The following is a 17,335-nucleotide window of genomic DNA, read 5'->3' on the forward strand; positions in this document are numbered from 1 at the left end:
AAGATTTCCCCCTTTGCAGATTTCTGGGCATCAACCACCAACAGAGGCTTTGACGCACCCTTGGGGTCAGGCACATTGTAAATTCTAAAGCTTGGATCTTTTTGTTCCAGGTGGAGAGGATACTGTTTTGCAACAGTCTTGAATGAAATTGGGCATCTTTCCTAATAACCTCATACAAAGACGAATGGAGGGATCCTTTTTTGTGTGGACCATTTAGATCAGTTCTCTTAGAGATGACTTTTGCCTGGGGCAAAAATACCTTCCTCTGGTCTGTATCTATGACCCCAAGTACTCAAACTTTTCAGATTTCTCCAGATTGAGAACCCAACCCAAGGACTCCAGATACTTGACTGTGCCGAGCACAGCCTGGTTCAAGAGGGCTACCGACTGATCCACCAGCAGCAAATAGTTTAAGTACGCCATTATTGTGATACCCTGAGCTCTTAGCCTGGCCAGAACCTTTGTGAATACCCGGGGTGCAGTAGCCAGACCGAAGGGCAAAGCTACAAACTGATAATGGTGCTGCTCCACTTCGAACCATAAGAGCATCTGGTGGGCATGGAAAACAGGCACATGCAGATATGCGTCTTTGATGTAGATTGACGCTAGCAGTTATCCTCCCTGATGGATGGAGACTACCGACCGGATTGATTCCATGCGAAAGGGAGGACATTTAAGAATAGATTTAGATCCTGGAGATCTAGGATGGGTCTGACATCCCTGTTTGGCTTAGGTTTTTATTCCCCAGCTGATTATACTTCAGGAGACATATTTAATGGGTGGGAAGTTAGTAACTTTAAAAAAGGCCTAGATCCAAAATGCATATCATGCTACCTATTCCTCTTATGTTAGAGTTATGGTGTTACAAGGGAAATATGCAATTTTAATATACACTATTAGGCAATCAAGATATGTGACAGTGGCATTATATATTCCACCTCCCTTTTCAGGGGACATTTTGAATGAAATAATGGGAAAAATTATTCAATATTTACCGGCAAAATTATTGATCATTGGAGATTTTAACTCAGTTTTATCTATAGAGCTGGATAGACCAAAGCCTACCAGACAGTACTCTATGGAACTAAATAGTTGGGCACAGGAGATGGAGGTGACAGAAATATGGAGATGGAGAAATCCAGACAAAATAGTATACTCCTGTTTCTCTGCTTTCTATAAAACAGCATCCAGAATAGATTTAGCCTTTGCAGATTCAACCATGTTACTAGATATTGCAGAAGTCACATACCTACCAAGTGGTCTTTTAGATCACTGCCCTTTATATCTCTCAATACGCATACCCACCCTAAGAAATGCATTGTTAATTGACATTAGCCCCACAATGTGTGTCACATCCAGATATAGGGAGGAAAATTACATCCATAATAAAGGATTACTGGGAGAATAATGAAGGTACATCTGCAATAGATATTGTCTGCAATGCTTTTAAAGGGATTGTAAAGATTTGTTTTTTATTTTCTAAATAGGTTACTTTAAGCTAGTGCATTGTTGGTTCACTTACCTTTTCCTTCACCTTCCCTTCTAAATGTTTTTTTTCTGTTTTCTTTGTCTGAATCTCTCACTTCCTGTTCCTCCTCAGTAAGGTGTCCAGTAAGCTGTTCTAAATGACTTTCCACCGCTCGGATGATGGTGGAAAGCTTACTTACGAGAAACAGGAAGTGAGAAATTCAAACAAAGCAAAAAAACATTTAGAAGGGAAATTGAAGGAAAAGGTAAGTGAACCAACAATGCACTAGGTTAAAGGAACCAATTTAGGAAATAAAAGACAAACCTTTACAACCCCTTTAAGGCATATTTGCAAGGACAAAATATCTCAAATATTGCAGCAGTAAACAAAAAAGGAGAGAAGAACTACAAATAGAATTGCAGAGGGGAAAAAATATGGACAGGACCCCAGTATAATAAATGTTGATGTTTTCATGGCTGCTCAAAGAGATCTTAATTTACATATGACGGAAAAAAAACAAGGTTAGAATTACATAGGAATAGACAAAACATATTTGAACAGGGAGATAAAAGTGGAAGGTTCTTAGCAAGAATAGCACAAGAGTATTAAGCGACAATTATTTCAGAAATAGAAAACATGAGGGGAGAGATTAAAAAAGAACCAGAAGGAATTTTGGAGGCCTTAAGAGAGTACTATAGCTCACTATCTGCATCTGCTCTCCCCTCCGACTTCCGCCCAGGAACTATGAACCACCTTCTGGATCGGGTAGCTCTTGGGTGGTTGACGGACAGGGAGAGAGAGGCATTGGTTTAGGCAATCACAAGTGAAGAGGTTATGAGGATGATACATGTGTTTCCTGGGGAGAATTTGCCAGGCCCAGATGGAATACCTGTGGAGTTCTATAAAATATATGGAATATTAGCTCCAAAACTTGCAGAAGTATATACTCATGGGCTAATGGGGGGGTGGGTGGGATTCTGCCAGGTTCAATGAGACGGGCACATATAACACTTATATATAAAGAAACAAAGGATCCAAAAACGATGTGCATCATATAGGCCAATAGCTTTATTAAATATAGATAAGATACTGACTAAAATAATAACACTAAGACAACCCCTATTAGAAACTATTATAGATTCAGACCAGACAGGCTTTATGCCAAGGAGAACGACGGATATTAATGTACAGAGATTATATTCAAACATACATACACACAAAAGGATCGAGAACAGTGGCTTCACTAGACAGAGAAGGCCTTCTATACCATAGAATGGCCCTTTTTGTGGGAAATACTCAGGCGGATGGGCTTCCCATTAGTTTTCATTAAATGGATTCAAACTATATACAATAAACCCATGTCAACAGTTAAACTGCGGGGGGGGGGGGGAGAGACTTTCGGCTTTCTTCCAGTTGAATAGAGGCACGAGACATGGATGTCCCCTGCCAGCGGCTCTTTTCGCAATAGTGATAGAACCGGTGGCAGAGGCACTTAGGACTTCTCCAAATGTGCCAGGGCTCCGTATAGGGGGGCTAGAAGAAGAGTAGCATTATATGCCGACGATATGTTTTTGAGAGATGCCATCATTAGAGGGAGCTCTAGAATTGCTGAATAATTTTTCAGTGTTCACGGGATTAAAAGTAAACTGGGATAAGTCCATATTATTCCCGATAGATCAAGGTGCACGTGAAACAGCAGCGGTGAATACACCATTAAAATGGGTAACAGATTTTAAATATTTAGGTATAATATCTCAACAAGCTGAAGAATTTCGAACATTAAACCTTGAGCCTGTAGTATATGAAGTTAAAAAAATATTAAGGGCCTGGGAGGCATTACCTATATTCCTGCTGGGTTGTATCAACTGAATAAAAATGAAGAGATTCTTCCTAAGTTCATATCTCTATTTAGAAACTTCCCACAATGGCTACCAAAAAGTTTTTCAGCAGTTACAAAGTATGTTCCTCAGGTTTATATGGAAGAACAAAAACAGCTAGAGTCAAAATAACCACACTTATGAAGCCGACGCTACAGGGGGACTGGCATTTCCATATATATATGGATATTTCCTAGCGGCGCAGCTGGCAGTAAGTAGTAAGGGGATGGTTGAATCTGGATAAAACTAATCCTGCTACAATGTTAGAGGCTGCAGTAGTGGGCTTGGTGGAAGCACTTCAAGCACTACCATATCGTGGGCTGAAATGTAAATATGAACCAACCCCTTTGATGAAAACAACAATCGAGACATGGAAAGTGGGGCTAGGAAAAGAGGGGCAATTAAGTACTAGGACATCCCCAAATACTCCATTATGGAGGAACCCAGAGCTTTTACATCTGGACTCCATGCTGGAACCTGGGGCATGGACCAAATTTGGAATTAAAAAGTTATCGCAGGTAATAAAAGGAAGATCGAATTGCCTCATTTGTAGAGATAAAACAAGACAAGAATATACCAGAGAGTTATACATTTTGATACAGACAGCTGGCACATGCCCTATCGGTCCAGTTTCCTGATGGCATACCTCAAATAATAGAATTAGACTTTGAACAAACGATCAGGAAGAATGCGAAAAGAAGTCGATTTCAGTTCTCTATACACATCTATTAAACATAGTACCATCAGATATGAGTAAACTTAGGGAATGCTGGGAAAGAGATGTTCCAGAACTGGTAGAGATCTGGAGAAATTCACAACAGATACTGATATCACTTTGTGATGGGCTGATACAGCTCAAGATAACACATAGAAGTTATTATACACAGTATAAATTACATAAAGATATTTCCGTCGAGCCCCCGAGGATTGTTGGAGATGTATTCGCACTCCGGGGAATTTTATACATATATTTTTGACTTGTCCAAAGATAGCGATATTTTGGAAGGAGGTACTGAAAGTAATTGCAACAACAACAGTTTCAGTAGATCAGAAGGCGACTATATGCCTATTAGGATAGGAAAAGACATTGTTTCAACAGTAAAAAGAACACAGGTAGGTTTATTGCTTTTCTACGCAAGGAAAACAATAGTGCTAAACTAGAAAAGGACTGAGGCCCACTCATTGATCCACTGGAAAAATCTGATAAATAGTAATCTACCATTATACAGAGAGGTATATTGCAATAGAGGACACGAGGAAAGATATGGGCAAGTTGGATAGGGAATCCCATGACGGCCTAAAGACAGAGAGGGTACATGGGGGGGATAAACTACACTAATAGAGTAGGAATGATTGGGGATAAATGTACGTTTTGATATTGATTATAATGTTGAAATTATTGATTAAAAGATATTGATGCTCCTGCAAGGGCAATGAAATGTGAGGGAATGAATATGTATTATTGAAAAAATACTTTTTTTTTTTTTAATAAAAGGATACAGTCCCAGATTTCCTCCTGCCAGGTTCTTCAGAACTGTTGAAGCCTTCCCCCCACTCAATCGAGCAGAGCGCACCCCTTCATAAGGAGGCTTTGGGGCTCGGCTTAGTCAGTTTTCGTCCTCAGGGCTTCTTGTGTCCCTGGGCTTGACCTCGAGTTTTACCTCTAGACCCTGACGGCGAAGGCCGTCGAGACTGCCTAGAGGCTGATGTCCCCGCCACAGGATTCTACGCATATGCACCAACAGGAGTGTAAGGCGCGAGGCCTGATGAATATGATCCTTAATAGCGTCAACTGCAAATCATAATGCCCTTGGTAGCCCGGCTATGTTCCACGCTTGCTGAGGAGGGATAACCTTGAGAACCTGCTTCATCTGGTCCTTCAGGGATTGACAGATGCCTATTGAAAGGGGAACTGCCGCTCTAGGTGAGTGCACTCAGCAATCAGTGTCCTCTCAGAAGCGTGGATGCTGGCAATGCACAAAGCGAAGACCGGAGAAAAGACTGGACAGCCGCACTTCCACGAAATTCTTAAAAAGTTGCTTTTAATTGTAAAAAATGGAAACAGCACTACAAGTCACAGCAGACAGTGGGGTGGATAGCTGACGCGTTTTGCACTGGGGTATCAGCGCTTAGTCATAGCTATGACTATGACATGCCTGCCCCAACACTGCTGTGTCCCTCCGTCAGCCAGAGATTGTTCTGAAAACAGAGGCTTTTAAGAGATAGGGCACGAAACCGGCCACCGTGCTAAGCCATGCCCCTTTTTCTCCTCCTCGGAACACCCGTCTATTTAAAATAGTATTCATGCGTGGGTGTGCGTGCTGCAGGACATGGCGTGGGGGGAGAGGAGGAGGGAGAGGCACTGAGGCTCGCCACAAGCCGCTCTAAGAGTGGAAGTCACAGGGGCACACACGCCAGCACTGTTGGTCGGTCGCGACCGGCCTTGAGAACTGCGGGTTTTCTATTGCCATGGAGACCCCCGGCAATTCCCCTTTCAATACAACTAGTGGCTGCGATTAGCTGCAGACAGATCATCCCAACACAGAGCGAATACAGAGGAGACATGTGAAATCAACTGTGGGTATGGAGTTGGGTGTATAGGATTGTACTGTGTTTTTTATTTTGTTTTTTTTGGTTGAACTGGATGGACTTGCGTCTTTTTTCAACCTGACTAACTATGTAACTATGTAACTTACACCCTCTATTGGTAACTTACAGGCATGACAACTGCTCAAAGAAGGTTCCCTAAGTGAACCAAGTTCCTTAGGAGCATTTGCTTACCTCTCCCGCTGCAGGATTCTGCTGAAAAACAAACAGACCCAATCTTCACCCATCACGACGGGTCATGTCAACAGACCTTCAGGGACTGGGTTCCTAGACAGGGTTTCCACTCCCCTGGACCTGTATTGCATCCCGACAGAAAAATCTTTGGTATCTGGTGAATAACCAAAAGTACTGGAGACCAGGATCCAGCCCTCCTAAGAGGCATCACAGGCAAAACCTTTGCTCTTCTTTACCGAGGCCCGTACCAGCCACTTTGGCCTCAGTGGCACTTTGGATCAGTTTGGATAGCTTGCTTGATCCAGAAGGATCTTCCCAGCAGAACTCTTCACAACACATTAACCGTGATCAACACCTTAGACACTGGTGAAAAAAATTAGGTACTCTAGTATGGGAGGGGGTTATATAGGGGAGGGGACTTTCTGTCTTGGGTGTGCCAGTGTCCATTACCTAAAGGTAGGCCTATAACCCACAGTTATTACTATGCAGCTGTGTCCTGTGATGTACCATAAAGAAATTTGTACGAGCTGTCTACCGATTTTCAGATCGTTAGTATGGTGCTTTGACAGCCAATTTAGCTTTTTCATCAGACAAAAGCTGGATGTGAACTCAACTTCTGATTTTCATTTCAGCAGTGCGGTTTTCATGAGGGAAGAAAAAAAAACAAAAAAAACGTAAGAGCAAGATTACGCATGCTCAAAAACAAAAGAATACATACAAAAACTATTCAACACATTAAGTCACTTCTGACGTATTCCTTCGCACAAAAAATTTCGTATCACGAGTAACCTTCACTTTCAACATGAGACTAGCATGCCACAAAAAAAATTTATGTTTTGGCGTCCGAAAATCTAAGCTTGTGTTCGAGGCTTAATGTAGAAAATGCAGATGCAGACATCGGTGTTGGAATAAAGTCCAGCTCCAGTACAAGGGATGTCTCATCAGTGAGGTTGGGGGTTTGTGGAAGCCTTCAGCGGAGCAAATATTCACCAGCACGTTTTGAATTTGTTCCCTTTCACCTGGTCGCTGCATGTGAAGGTAATGCCCTAGGAAGTACGCATACATTAGTGTGTGTCCAAATGAATACATGGCAAACCAGGTGTAGACTGTCCGGTAATGAATCCATGTGAAATAAATAAGAGGCAGAGGTAGGCAACCTTAAAGACAGTGGTGGCGGCAAACAATTCCCCTCTGACCACCTTGCTTAAAGAGGTGGAGATCTACCTGAACATGACAATCTTGTGCATTGCACTGCAACCGTAGGTTTAAAACAGGTGGGGAGGAGGTAACATATCACCTCCTCACCACTTTTGCTGAGTTGTGGTTTTACCTACCCCCTTTAGCTACTAAGGCAGCAGCCAAAAGATGTACATATGCTGCAGCAGGCATTATATCCCCTGTTGCGTTTGGCGCCTCACAACCACATGCTTCTTCGGTGTCCAAGGGGTTACAGCAACAGAAAGCTGCCCGCTTTAACTCATTTGCTGTACTGCACAAGGTTGCAGAGCATTTGTACAGTGGCCTCATTCACCTGAATGGGTCACATTTGGCAAGTGCTACACACACCAACTATGACAGGGCATACAACTCTTGCTGCAACATGTGTACACCCCTGGCCAGTGCAGCTAAATGGAGTGCAATTGGGACAGGGGTGGTAAAAGAACATCTTAACTATGGGCTTTTACCACCCCCCAAACTACAAATGTAAAAGAACCCTTACTGTTCTGAGCCCCCTAGAAGGCTGCTTTCACTATGATGAGCTGCAGCGCACCTGTGACTTTCCTGGGTTAGCTGTGCTTTGCCATATACTTCTCTTATGTCCTGCAGGTGTGGTACACTTTCTGAAAGTGCACCAAAACTCCTGCATTTAGAAAGTGCATCAAATACGCAGGATATAACTGAAGGGTATGGCTAAGTGCAAGAAAGGGGCAGGTAAACCGTACCACATCAGTGTGAAAGCAGCCCTATACCACTAGGTCCAGTGTATTGCTTCCCAATGACTTGAACATCTTTCCTGCTGCTGGCACAGCGTTGGAGATTGCTAGCCTGGATAAGAGGTGGAGTGCAGTTGGTATCACGCCACATGGGACAGGAGCCAGCACTACAGAGGAAGAATTAGCTTATGCAGCTCTTGTTCCCTACTACAACTCCAACTTTACAAAGTGTCCCTCTGCCTTGCATTCTGATATGGTTAACAAGCCCAGACCATGATCAGCCAGTCAACTGGCCACAATCTACCGCTTGCTGACCTCTGCTATAGGAGTTCTAGGTGAAAGTAGCAATAAAAAGTAATGCAACCAGTTGTGTGATACACACCTGGTTATCCATCTGAGACTAAGCTCTAAGTGGTTAAATTTTAGCACAAAGTTTGAAAAAATTTGCACTGTGTAGTAAATAGATTCCAAACATATTCCCCTTTTATACAACTGTCAGACACAGATGCATAATAATGCTCTCCAGGTGAGCCAGCACTAAGCAATGTGGTCTGTAAGGTCCGAGGTGCAAGCCCAGTCATAATTGAAGTAAATCATGCAACAGGTCCAGATGGCTGCACCCACAAGATCCAAAATATACGGTCAGATACAGCATGGCCTAGTCTTACCTGTCATACATAACACTGGACTGTATATAAAGTCCAGCTTTGCTCATCATGACAGGCATATCCCCAAAGGGGTCTTCAGGCACGTTGTTCTATAGAAATGAGAAAGAAGGAATTAACAGGTTTAAAATTCCACAAAAATTGAAAGCTCCAAAAAGGTGGGTTTACTTATCAAAAAAAAAAAAAAAAAAACAACCACACACTGCATATGGATTTTTAGAAATAATCATTAATTTGTTGCTGAAAATATAAAAAAAAAAAAAAATGGCAGCTGCCAAAATATATATTTGTATATATTTTTAAATATGACTACAGAGCCACCATCTTAAAGGGGTTGTAAAGGCTTGTCTTTTATTTTCTAAATAGGTTCCTTTAAGCTAGTGCACTGTTGGTTCACTTACCTTTTCCTTCTATTTCCCTTCTAAGAGTTTTTTTTCCCTTTGTTTGAATTTCTCACTTCCTGTTTCTCCTCAGTAAGCTTTCCACCATCATCCGAGCGGTGGGAAGTCATTTAGAACAGCTTACTGAACACCTTACTGGAGGCGGAACAGGAAGTGAGAAATTCAGACAAAGAAAAAAAAACATTTAGAAGGGAAATTGAAGGAAAAGGTAAGTGAACCAACAATGCACTAGCTTAAAGTAACCTATTTAGAAAAAAAACCAAAAAACATTTACAACCCCTTTAACCACTTGCCGACCGCGCTATAGCAAAAATACTGCTACAGCGCGGTCGAGTTACTCTGACAGGACATCCCCTGGGGCGCGCTCGCGGAAGTGTCCGTGCTCGCCGGGTCTAGAAGACCCGGCGCATCACGGATGACGGTAAATTGCCGCTGATCGCGGCCGTTTACCACGTGATCGCTCCGTCAAATGACGGAGCGATCACTTGTAAACAAACCGGCGTCATTTGATGACGCTGGTTCCTCCCTCTCCTCTCTGTACCGTTCGGTACAGAGGGGGGGGGGGGGGAAGCGGGTGTCAGCAGTGCTGTGGCTGGATCTGTGACAACTGCAGTCACAGATCCAGCCATCCTTCCCTGCGCAATACTCTGCAATAACCCATACTCTGCCTGCAATACCCCCAATACTCTGCCTGCAATACCCCCAATACTCTGCCTGCAATACCCCCAATACTCTGCCTGCCATACCCCATACTCTGCCTGCCATACCCCATACTCTGCCTGCCATACCCCATACTCTGCAATACCTCGATACTCTGCAATACCCCAATACTCTGCCTGCCATACCCCAATACTCTGCCTGCCATACCCCATACTCTGCCTGCCATACCCCATACATTGCTATACCCCATACTCTGCCATACCCCATACTCTGCAATACCTCGATACTCTGCAATACCCTGCGCAATACTCTGCAATACCCTGCGCAATACTCTGCAATACCCAAATACTCTGCAATACCCCACTACTCTGCAATACCCAAATACTCCGCAATACCCCAATACTCTGTACTCTGCATATATAATGTTTTGGGGTTCTATGTAATTTTCTAGCAAATAAATGGTGATTTTTCCATGTAGGAGAGAAATGTCAGAATTGGCCTGGGTGCTCCAGAACGCCTGATGGTGCTCCCTGCATGTTGGGCCTCTGTATGTGGCCACGCCGTGTAAAAGTCGGACACTTGGGGTATCGCCATACTCGGGAGGAATAGCAGAATGTGTTTTGGGGTGTCATTTGTGGTATGCATATGCTGTGTGTGAGAAATAACCTGCGAATATGACAGAAACAAGTTTTTATTTATTTATTTTTACAGAATTTTCTGTAGTTTTTCTTTTATAGCGCAAAAAATAAAAAACCCAGAGGTGATCTAATACCACCAAAAGAAAGCTCTATTTGTGTGAAAAAAAGGACAAAAATTTCAGTCCCTAATTGTCATTCAAATTGTGAGAGCACCGAAAGCTGAAAATTGGTCTGGTTAGGAAGGGGGTTTAAGTGCCCAGTGGTCAAGTGGTTAAATCCAGCTAGCAAAACAAAAACAATCATGCAGACTTCATTGGGTTTACTGCTCAATATCTTACTAGGTAATAAAGCCTGTTTCAAAGTGAAAGCCTTAAAGCCTGCAATAAATATATAATTTCATATATATTATATATATTTTCTCTCATCATAGTCCCATCATTAAGTGTTCCCACTTAGGGCAAACCCAAGTTAAAAGGTTCATCTTTTATTTTCTAAATAGGTTCCTTTAAGCTAGTGCATTGTTAGTTCACTTACCTTTTCCTTCAATTTCTCTTCTAAATGTTTTTTTGCTTTGTTTGAATTTCTCACTTCCTGTTTCTCCTCAGTAAGCTTTCCACCATCATCCGAGCGGTGGAAAGTCATTTAGAACAGCTTACTGAACACCTTACTGGAGGAGGAACAGGAAGTGAGAAATTCAGACAAAGAAACAAAAATTTAGAAGGAAAATGGTAAGTGAACCCACAATGCACTAGCTTAAAAGGAACCTATTTAGAAAATAAAAAACAAACTTTTACAACCACTTTAAGCAGAGTAGGCCTGATCCAATATACTCCCCTCTCGCTCATAACAGCAACATAAAGGCCAGAGGTCTCAAACTGTTGCAGAACTACAAGTCCCATGAAGCACTGCAAGGCTGAGATACAAACATGACTCCCACAGGCAGAGGCATGATGGGACTTGTAATTCCACACCAGCTGGAAGCCCACCAGTTTGGATACCGAGTTAGGCAGTAAGAGCATGGTCAATGGATTGCTCTGCCCTCAAAGTTGCAAGAGGTCTATGGGAACTTTTTGATTGCATCTCATGGTTGACTAGGACTATTCCTTTAAAATTCAAACTGCCAGCCTCAATTCTTTAGGCCAGGTTCACACTGGTACGACACGACAGTGGATCCGATTTTGCCCTGCGACTTGAAGTCCAACATCCATCCGACTTCAATAAACAGGGATCAAACTTTGATCCAGACAATGCCAGGCACTTTGCCATAACCAGGCCCCTGTGTCTGGTATGGATTTTAAGGGGAACCCCCCACACCAAAAACAGCATTGGTGGTCCGCCCCAAAATTCATACCAGACTCTTATCCGAGCATGCAGCCTGGCAGGTCAGAAAGTGGGGGGGTGTGAACGAGCAAACGGCCCTCCTAAAATATACCAGGCCAACTGCCCTCAACATGGGGATGTGGGTGCTTTGGGGCAGGGCGTCCTGCACCCCCCACCCCAAAGCACTTTGTCCCCATGTTGAGGACAAGGGCCTCTTCTCAACCATCCTGGCCGGTGGTTGTCAGGGTCTGCAGGCGTGGGGCTCATCAGAATCTGGAAGCCCCTTTTACCAAGGGGGCCCCCATATGCCTACCCCCCACCCTATGCAAATGTGTATGGGATACATTTTTTTTAATGGGTAGGGGTACAATGTGTCAAAAATAAAAACAGTACAAAAGGTTTTTGATAAAGTAATTTATTAAATCAATGCATCAAATTTAAATATGCACATAAAAATTAAAAAAAATAAAATAAAAATAGTCCATAAGTGAATAAATCCCAACAAAACAGAATGGATCCATCCTTTCCGGGTCCATATTTGATAACCCACATCAGGCTTTGCCCTTTGGAGCGAGATGTGGAACGCACGCCACCCCCAGGGATCAGCTGACTCACACGCTGTTTACACCTGGTGCCAGGCCAGGCACTACAACATGCGAGTGTAACTGCTATTATTGCTGCTGTTTTTACTTTATTAAAAAAATTACAACACAGACTTTTATCCGTGTCCCCTGTGGAGTAATTTTTTACATTCTAGCCCCTTCCTGAGTGGCCATTGGAGTGGATTTAGGTCATTAGCAGAACCAATCTGGTGTTCCCAAAGCTTTTTATTTTTTTTTGACCGTCCTGTTAAAAAAAAGGATCAAACAGCTCATACTTCATACTGAGCACTCGTGGTGGAAGATCTAGAAGTTTTATCTCCGAGCATTCTGTTTTGGTGTTGGTATTTATTCACTTATGGACTTTATGCTTGCTTATTTTTCATTTATGTGCACATTTAAGTTTGATGCTGTGTTTTTCTTTGTGCCAGTTTTTCACATGAACATGCATAGTGCCTTATTCTTTACTTTACAATTCTACACAGTTCAGTGATTTGTTCACGTTAAAGGGGGCAGCTGTTGGTTTATATGTTCTTCTCCCCACAAGGCACCTTTTTTTTATATATTATATATATATATATATATATATATATATATACACACACACACACACATATACACACACACACACACACACACTTTCGCAATTTATTAAATCAGCTCCGGCGTCTATTCCAATTTCTTCTCCCTCCTCTGATCTTCCCTTGACACCCTCTCCTGTGAAGTCTGTGGTGTGCTATTACTTATAGAGGCATGGGACGGTGCCACCGGGTGACTTCATTCGGCGGCCCCGCACCTGGTCACCGCCCAGGGCCCCCATGCCTATATAAGTAACGGCACACAACAGACCTAGCATTATTGTGGGAGAGAGCGTCGAGACACAAATCTGAGGGAGAAGACAGCGCAGAAGGGGAAATAAGAACCCACAGGAGGGGAGAAGACACTTGCGGAGTAGAGCCGTAAAGGGGAGGGAAAATCGGAAGACGCCTGAGATGATTTAAAGTGGTTGTAAGGGCAGATTTTTTTTTTTTATCTTAATGCATTCAGATAAATAGCCCTGTGTGCAGCAGCCATCCTCAGCCCCCTAACACCTGAGGTCCCTAAACCGTCCAAGATTCTCGCTCCTGATTGGCCTAGAGACAGCAGCTGTGCCATTGGCTGCAACTGCTGTCAATCGAAGTCAGCTAGCCAATCAGGGGAGAGGGTAGGGCACTGTGTCTGAATGGACACAGGGAGCAGTGACTCAGCGTGGGTGCCCTCATAGCAAGCTGCTTTCTGTGGGGGCACTGAACTCAAGGGAGGGGGCCAGGGAAGAAGAAGAAAAAGCAAGAGACTTTAAAATCACTTTACTTTGTCAAACAAATGTACTGTTTTTATGACACTTTTTTGGCTAATGGGTAGGGGTACTCAATCACATAGGGTGGGGGGGGGGGGGCAGGATCTGAGGGCCCCTTGATAAAGGGGCCTTCCAGATTCCAATAAGCCCCTTGCCCACAGACCCAACAACCACTGGACAGGGTTGTTGGGAAGAGGCCCTTGTCCTCATCAACATGGGGACAAGGTGCTTGGGCGCATGGTCCCCCGCCCCAAGGCACCCACAACCCCATGTTGAGGGTATGTGGCCTGGTATGTTCCAGGAAGGGGGGTGGCACGCTCGCTCATCCCCCACCCCCTTTCCTGACCTTTTGGGCTGCTTGTTCAGGTAAGGGTCTGGTATGGATTTTGGGAAGGGAGGCATATCACTCCTTTTTTGGCGTGGGGGTTCCCATTAAAATCCATACCAGACCAAAGGGCCTGGTATGGTTTTGGAGAGGGAACCCCATGCAGGTTTTATTTTTTTTATTAGGCATGGAGTTCCCCTTCAAGATCCTCAGAGCACAAGTCGCATGCCAAAAGGTGGATCAGTTAAAGCGGAGTTCCACCCAGAAATGGAACTTCAGCTGTCCCGATTCCTCCCCCCCCTCCAGTGTCACATATAGCACCTTTCGGGGGGGGGGGGGGTTGGAGAGCAGATACTTGTCTAGTACGGGTATTTGCTCCCACTTCCGGCAAAAGATCACAGCAGTATCCGCGGCGATCTACTCCATGTCCAGCCCGCTCTTTCATTCCCCCCCTGCTGTCTTCTGGGACACACAGGTCCCAAAAGACAGCAGGGACTACTTAGCGTGACTCGCGCATGCACAGTAGGGAACCAGGCTGTGAGGTCACAAGGCTTCACTTAGATTCCCTTACTTAAGATGCCAGAGCCGAGGGATGGGTTGGCTTTGGACACTGCGGGCGCCCTGGACAGGCAAGTGTCCTTATTTTTTTTTTTTTTTTAAAAGTCAACAGCTGCAGTATTTATAGCTGCCATCTTAAGACGATGATCCATCTTCAATGATATTCAGTGGGCTGAAGTCGGATAAGTCAGGCCAAATTAGCGCAGGAACCCTTTTCAAAGTCGAACCGACTTGTGTCAGATCAGTTAAGACGGCTCTCATTGGGAACCATTGATTTGTACACGTCATGCGCTCCAACGTCAAATTGTTTATTGTACAAGTGTGAACCTTGGCCTTAATGGTGATCAGGAAAAACCAGCTTGTGAAGAATGAGATGATTTTTTTAATGTACACTCCTGCCCATTTTTCACATACAGAAAATAAAATCAGTGCTAAAAAGCCACCTGCTTTTGAATTTCAAATGTAACTGGTATTATATAGGCCACAGTTACTAAACACAGTAACACTTTACAGTAAGTACACTTCACACCAGCCAGCAATAAGGTCTGCAAAAATCTGAGTGCAGTAAATCACACAGAACTCAACTTAAGGCGAGCCAAGTAAGCATGTACTTACCCTTTTTAATTAAAATTGCTCGTTACACTCTGGGAACTTTCAAATGATAAAGCATTAATAAAAAAAAAAAAACACCCAAACTATCTCTTTAATGCAGTACCACGTCTAGGAACTGAACAGTTACAGAAAACCCAAACTTGATGCTTCACAATTAACTAAGGGTTAGAGACACTGGCACCAAAAATAAAAAGGCGACAAGTACTATAAATACTTACTGCAGTGTTTTCCTTTTCATACATTGTTATTCACATGTGTCTAAACCTGCTTTTAAAATGGACTATTCTAGCAGGGACCTCTTTTGGATGTCTACACAAGGGAGGCTTTTCACAAGTAAATCAATTGAGAAAAAATACCATTCCTGGATTGCCAGATAAGAGTACGCCAACAGCCATGCTTTTAAATTACGCACAAATAGCCATCAAATTCAACACTATCACAGCTTCAGTTATCCAGGTAATTGCCCGTAGAAACAGCAACCACCCTGTGCTGTTCTTCCTACACCTAGCTCTTTGGTGATCACTCTCAAGCTCCATAGCAGCAGAGAAATAGGATTGACGCTTCAAATCACCTGGGACTTTCCATCTCTCCTCAAGGATTTTGGGCAGGAACTTAATATACAATCTAGGAAAAAAATAGCATAAGGCTAGGTTCAAGCTATTGCAGTTTCCCTGCAGCCACATTTGCACAGGCACAGCAGACCAATGATTTGAATGGGCTGCTGTACCTGCACAAAACACACACCACACAAACACAGGGAAAAGGTCCCTGCAACTTTTCTACAACTGAAGCCTCCCCAAAACCGCAGCGTGCCATGGGAAAATGCACTGTGGTTTCCAATGTGTGGCAGTGCCATTAAAAATGAATGACAACCTTGTTAAACAGCAGCTTGTTTTTGCTACGGGAAATTGCAATTTACAGTCCCACACCCGCGTAGATGTGAACCTAGCCTTACTCCGATTGATTTAAAACTCAGTTCTAGCCTGCCTACCACGTTTTGTTCATTGACATCAGCCATTCTAGAGCTGGCGTTTGTAATAGTTTTAACTAAATTGGCTTTACACCAACGCTGTATCCTGGCCTAGGCCAACAAAGCCTAGGGCAGCACTTTGCAGGGGAGGCAGAACAGAAAGAGTCCCCGCCGGCTTGCGCTACACTGTTAGTGTAGCGCCAGTCTTATGGGGGTGGACTGGGCTGAGAGGCAAATTAGTCTAGTGCCCCCATAAAGCGGCCGCACTGCTTCTGGTATGGAGGGGGGGGGGGGGGGGGGGGGATATACGCTGCTTCTAATTTTGACTGTCCCGTCATGGACCACAAACCTTCCTCACTGTGCTATGTTTTCTGCTGCACCATTGGCATGGTTATATCTTTTAGTCCTCTCCATAAAATTATCTGAAATTTGTGCTTAAATTAGAACTATAGGCAACACTTTTTATTTTGGATAGAGTAAGGGAGGGTTATAACCTATGTCCGTTTTTTTTTTTTTTTACACCATCCCTGTCCCATCGCAGAGATTTTACTTCCGGCCCCAAAGCCAAACATGAAATGAGAGGAAATGTATGCAAATTAAGGGAATCCATTGCACCCCCCCTAGTGTGCCCACTCAAATTTTTTAGGGTGGGTCTTAAACAGAAAGGGGTGGGTCATAATTAATTAGGGGGTGCACACATTTAGTCAGGCCTAGGGCAGCACAAAACCTACATACACTACAGAGTTACACTATGCAGGTTTGCTGCTTTGGAGACCAACCAAAGAGCTAGGAGGAAAAACAGCACGGGGGGGGGGGGGTGTTCCTTTTTTTTTACAGATTACCTGGAGAACTGATGCGGAGACCAACAAAAACATTTCTAGACCTTCAGAAATGTGGGTCCAACGTTTACACCAAGTGCTGAATTTGATGGGCATTTGTGTGTAAAGTTAGTGTGCGGCTAGAGTACCATTGTTTTACAGATAAATGTGCATAAAATACGTTCAATGCCCATATAATCTTATGGGGGAAAATGTTCTTGTTAAAAACGAATGCTTTTTTTAGTTTTGGATAGAGTGGAGAAGAATTAAAACATTTTATTGTTGTCTGTGTCCATATCTGGGATATTTACACCATTTGTCATGGGGAATACAGTTGTGCTCATAAGTTTACATACCCTGGCAGAAGTTATGA

The sequence above is a fragment of the Rana temporaria genome, chromosome 9 (genome assembly GCF_905171775.1).
Source record: "Rana temporaria chromosome 9, aRanTem1.1, whole genome shotgun sequence".
Lineage (NCBI taxonomy): Eukaryota > Metazoa > Chordata > Amphibia > Anura > Ranidae > Rana > Rana temporaria.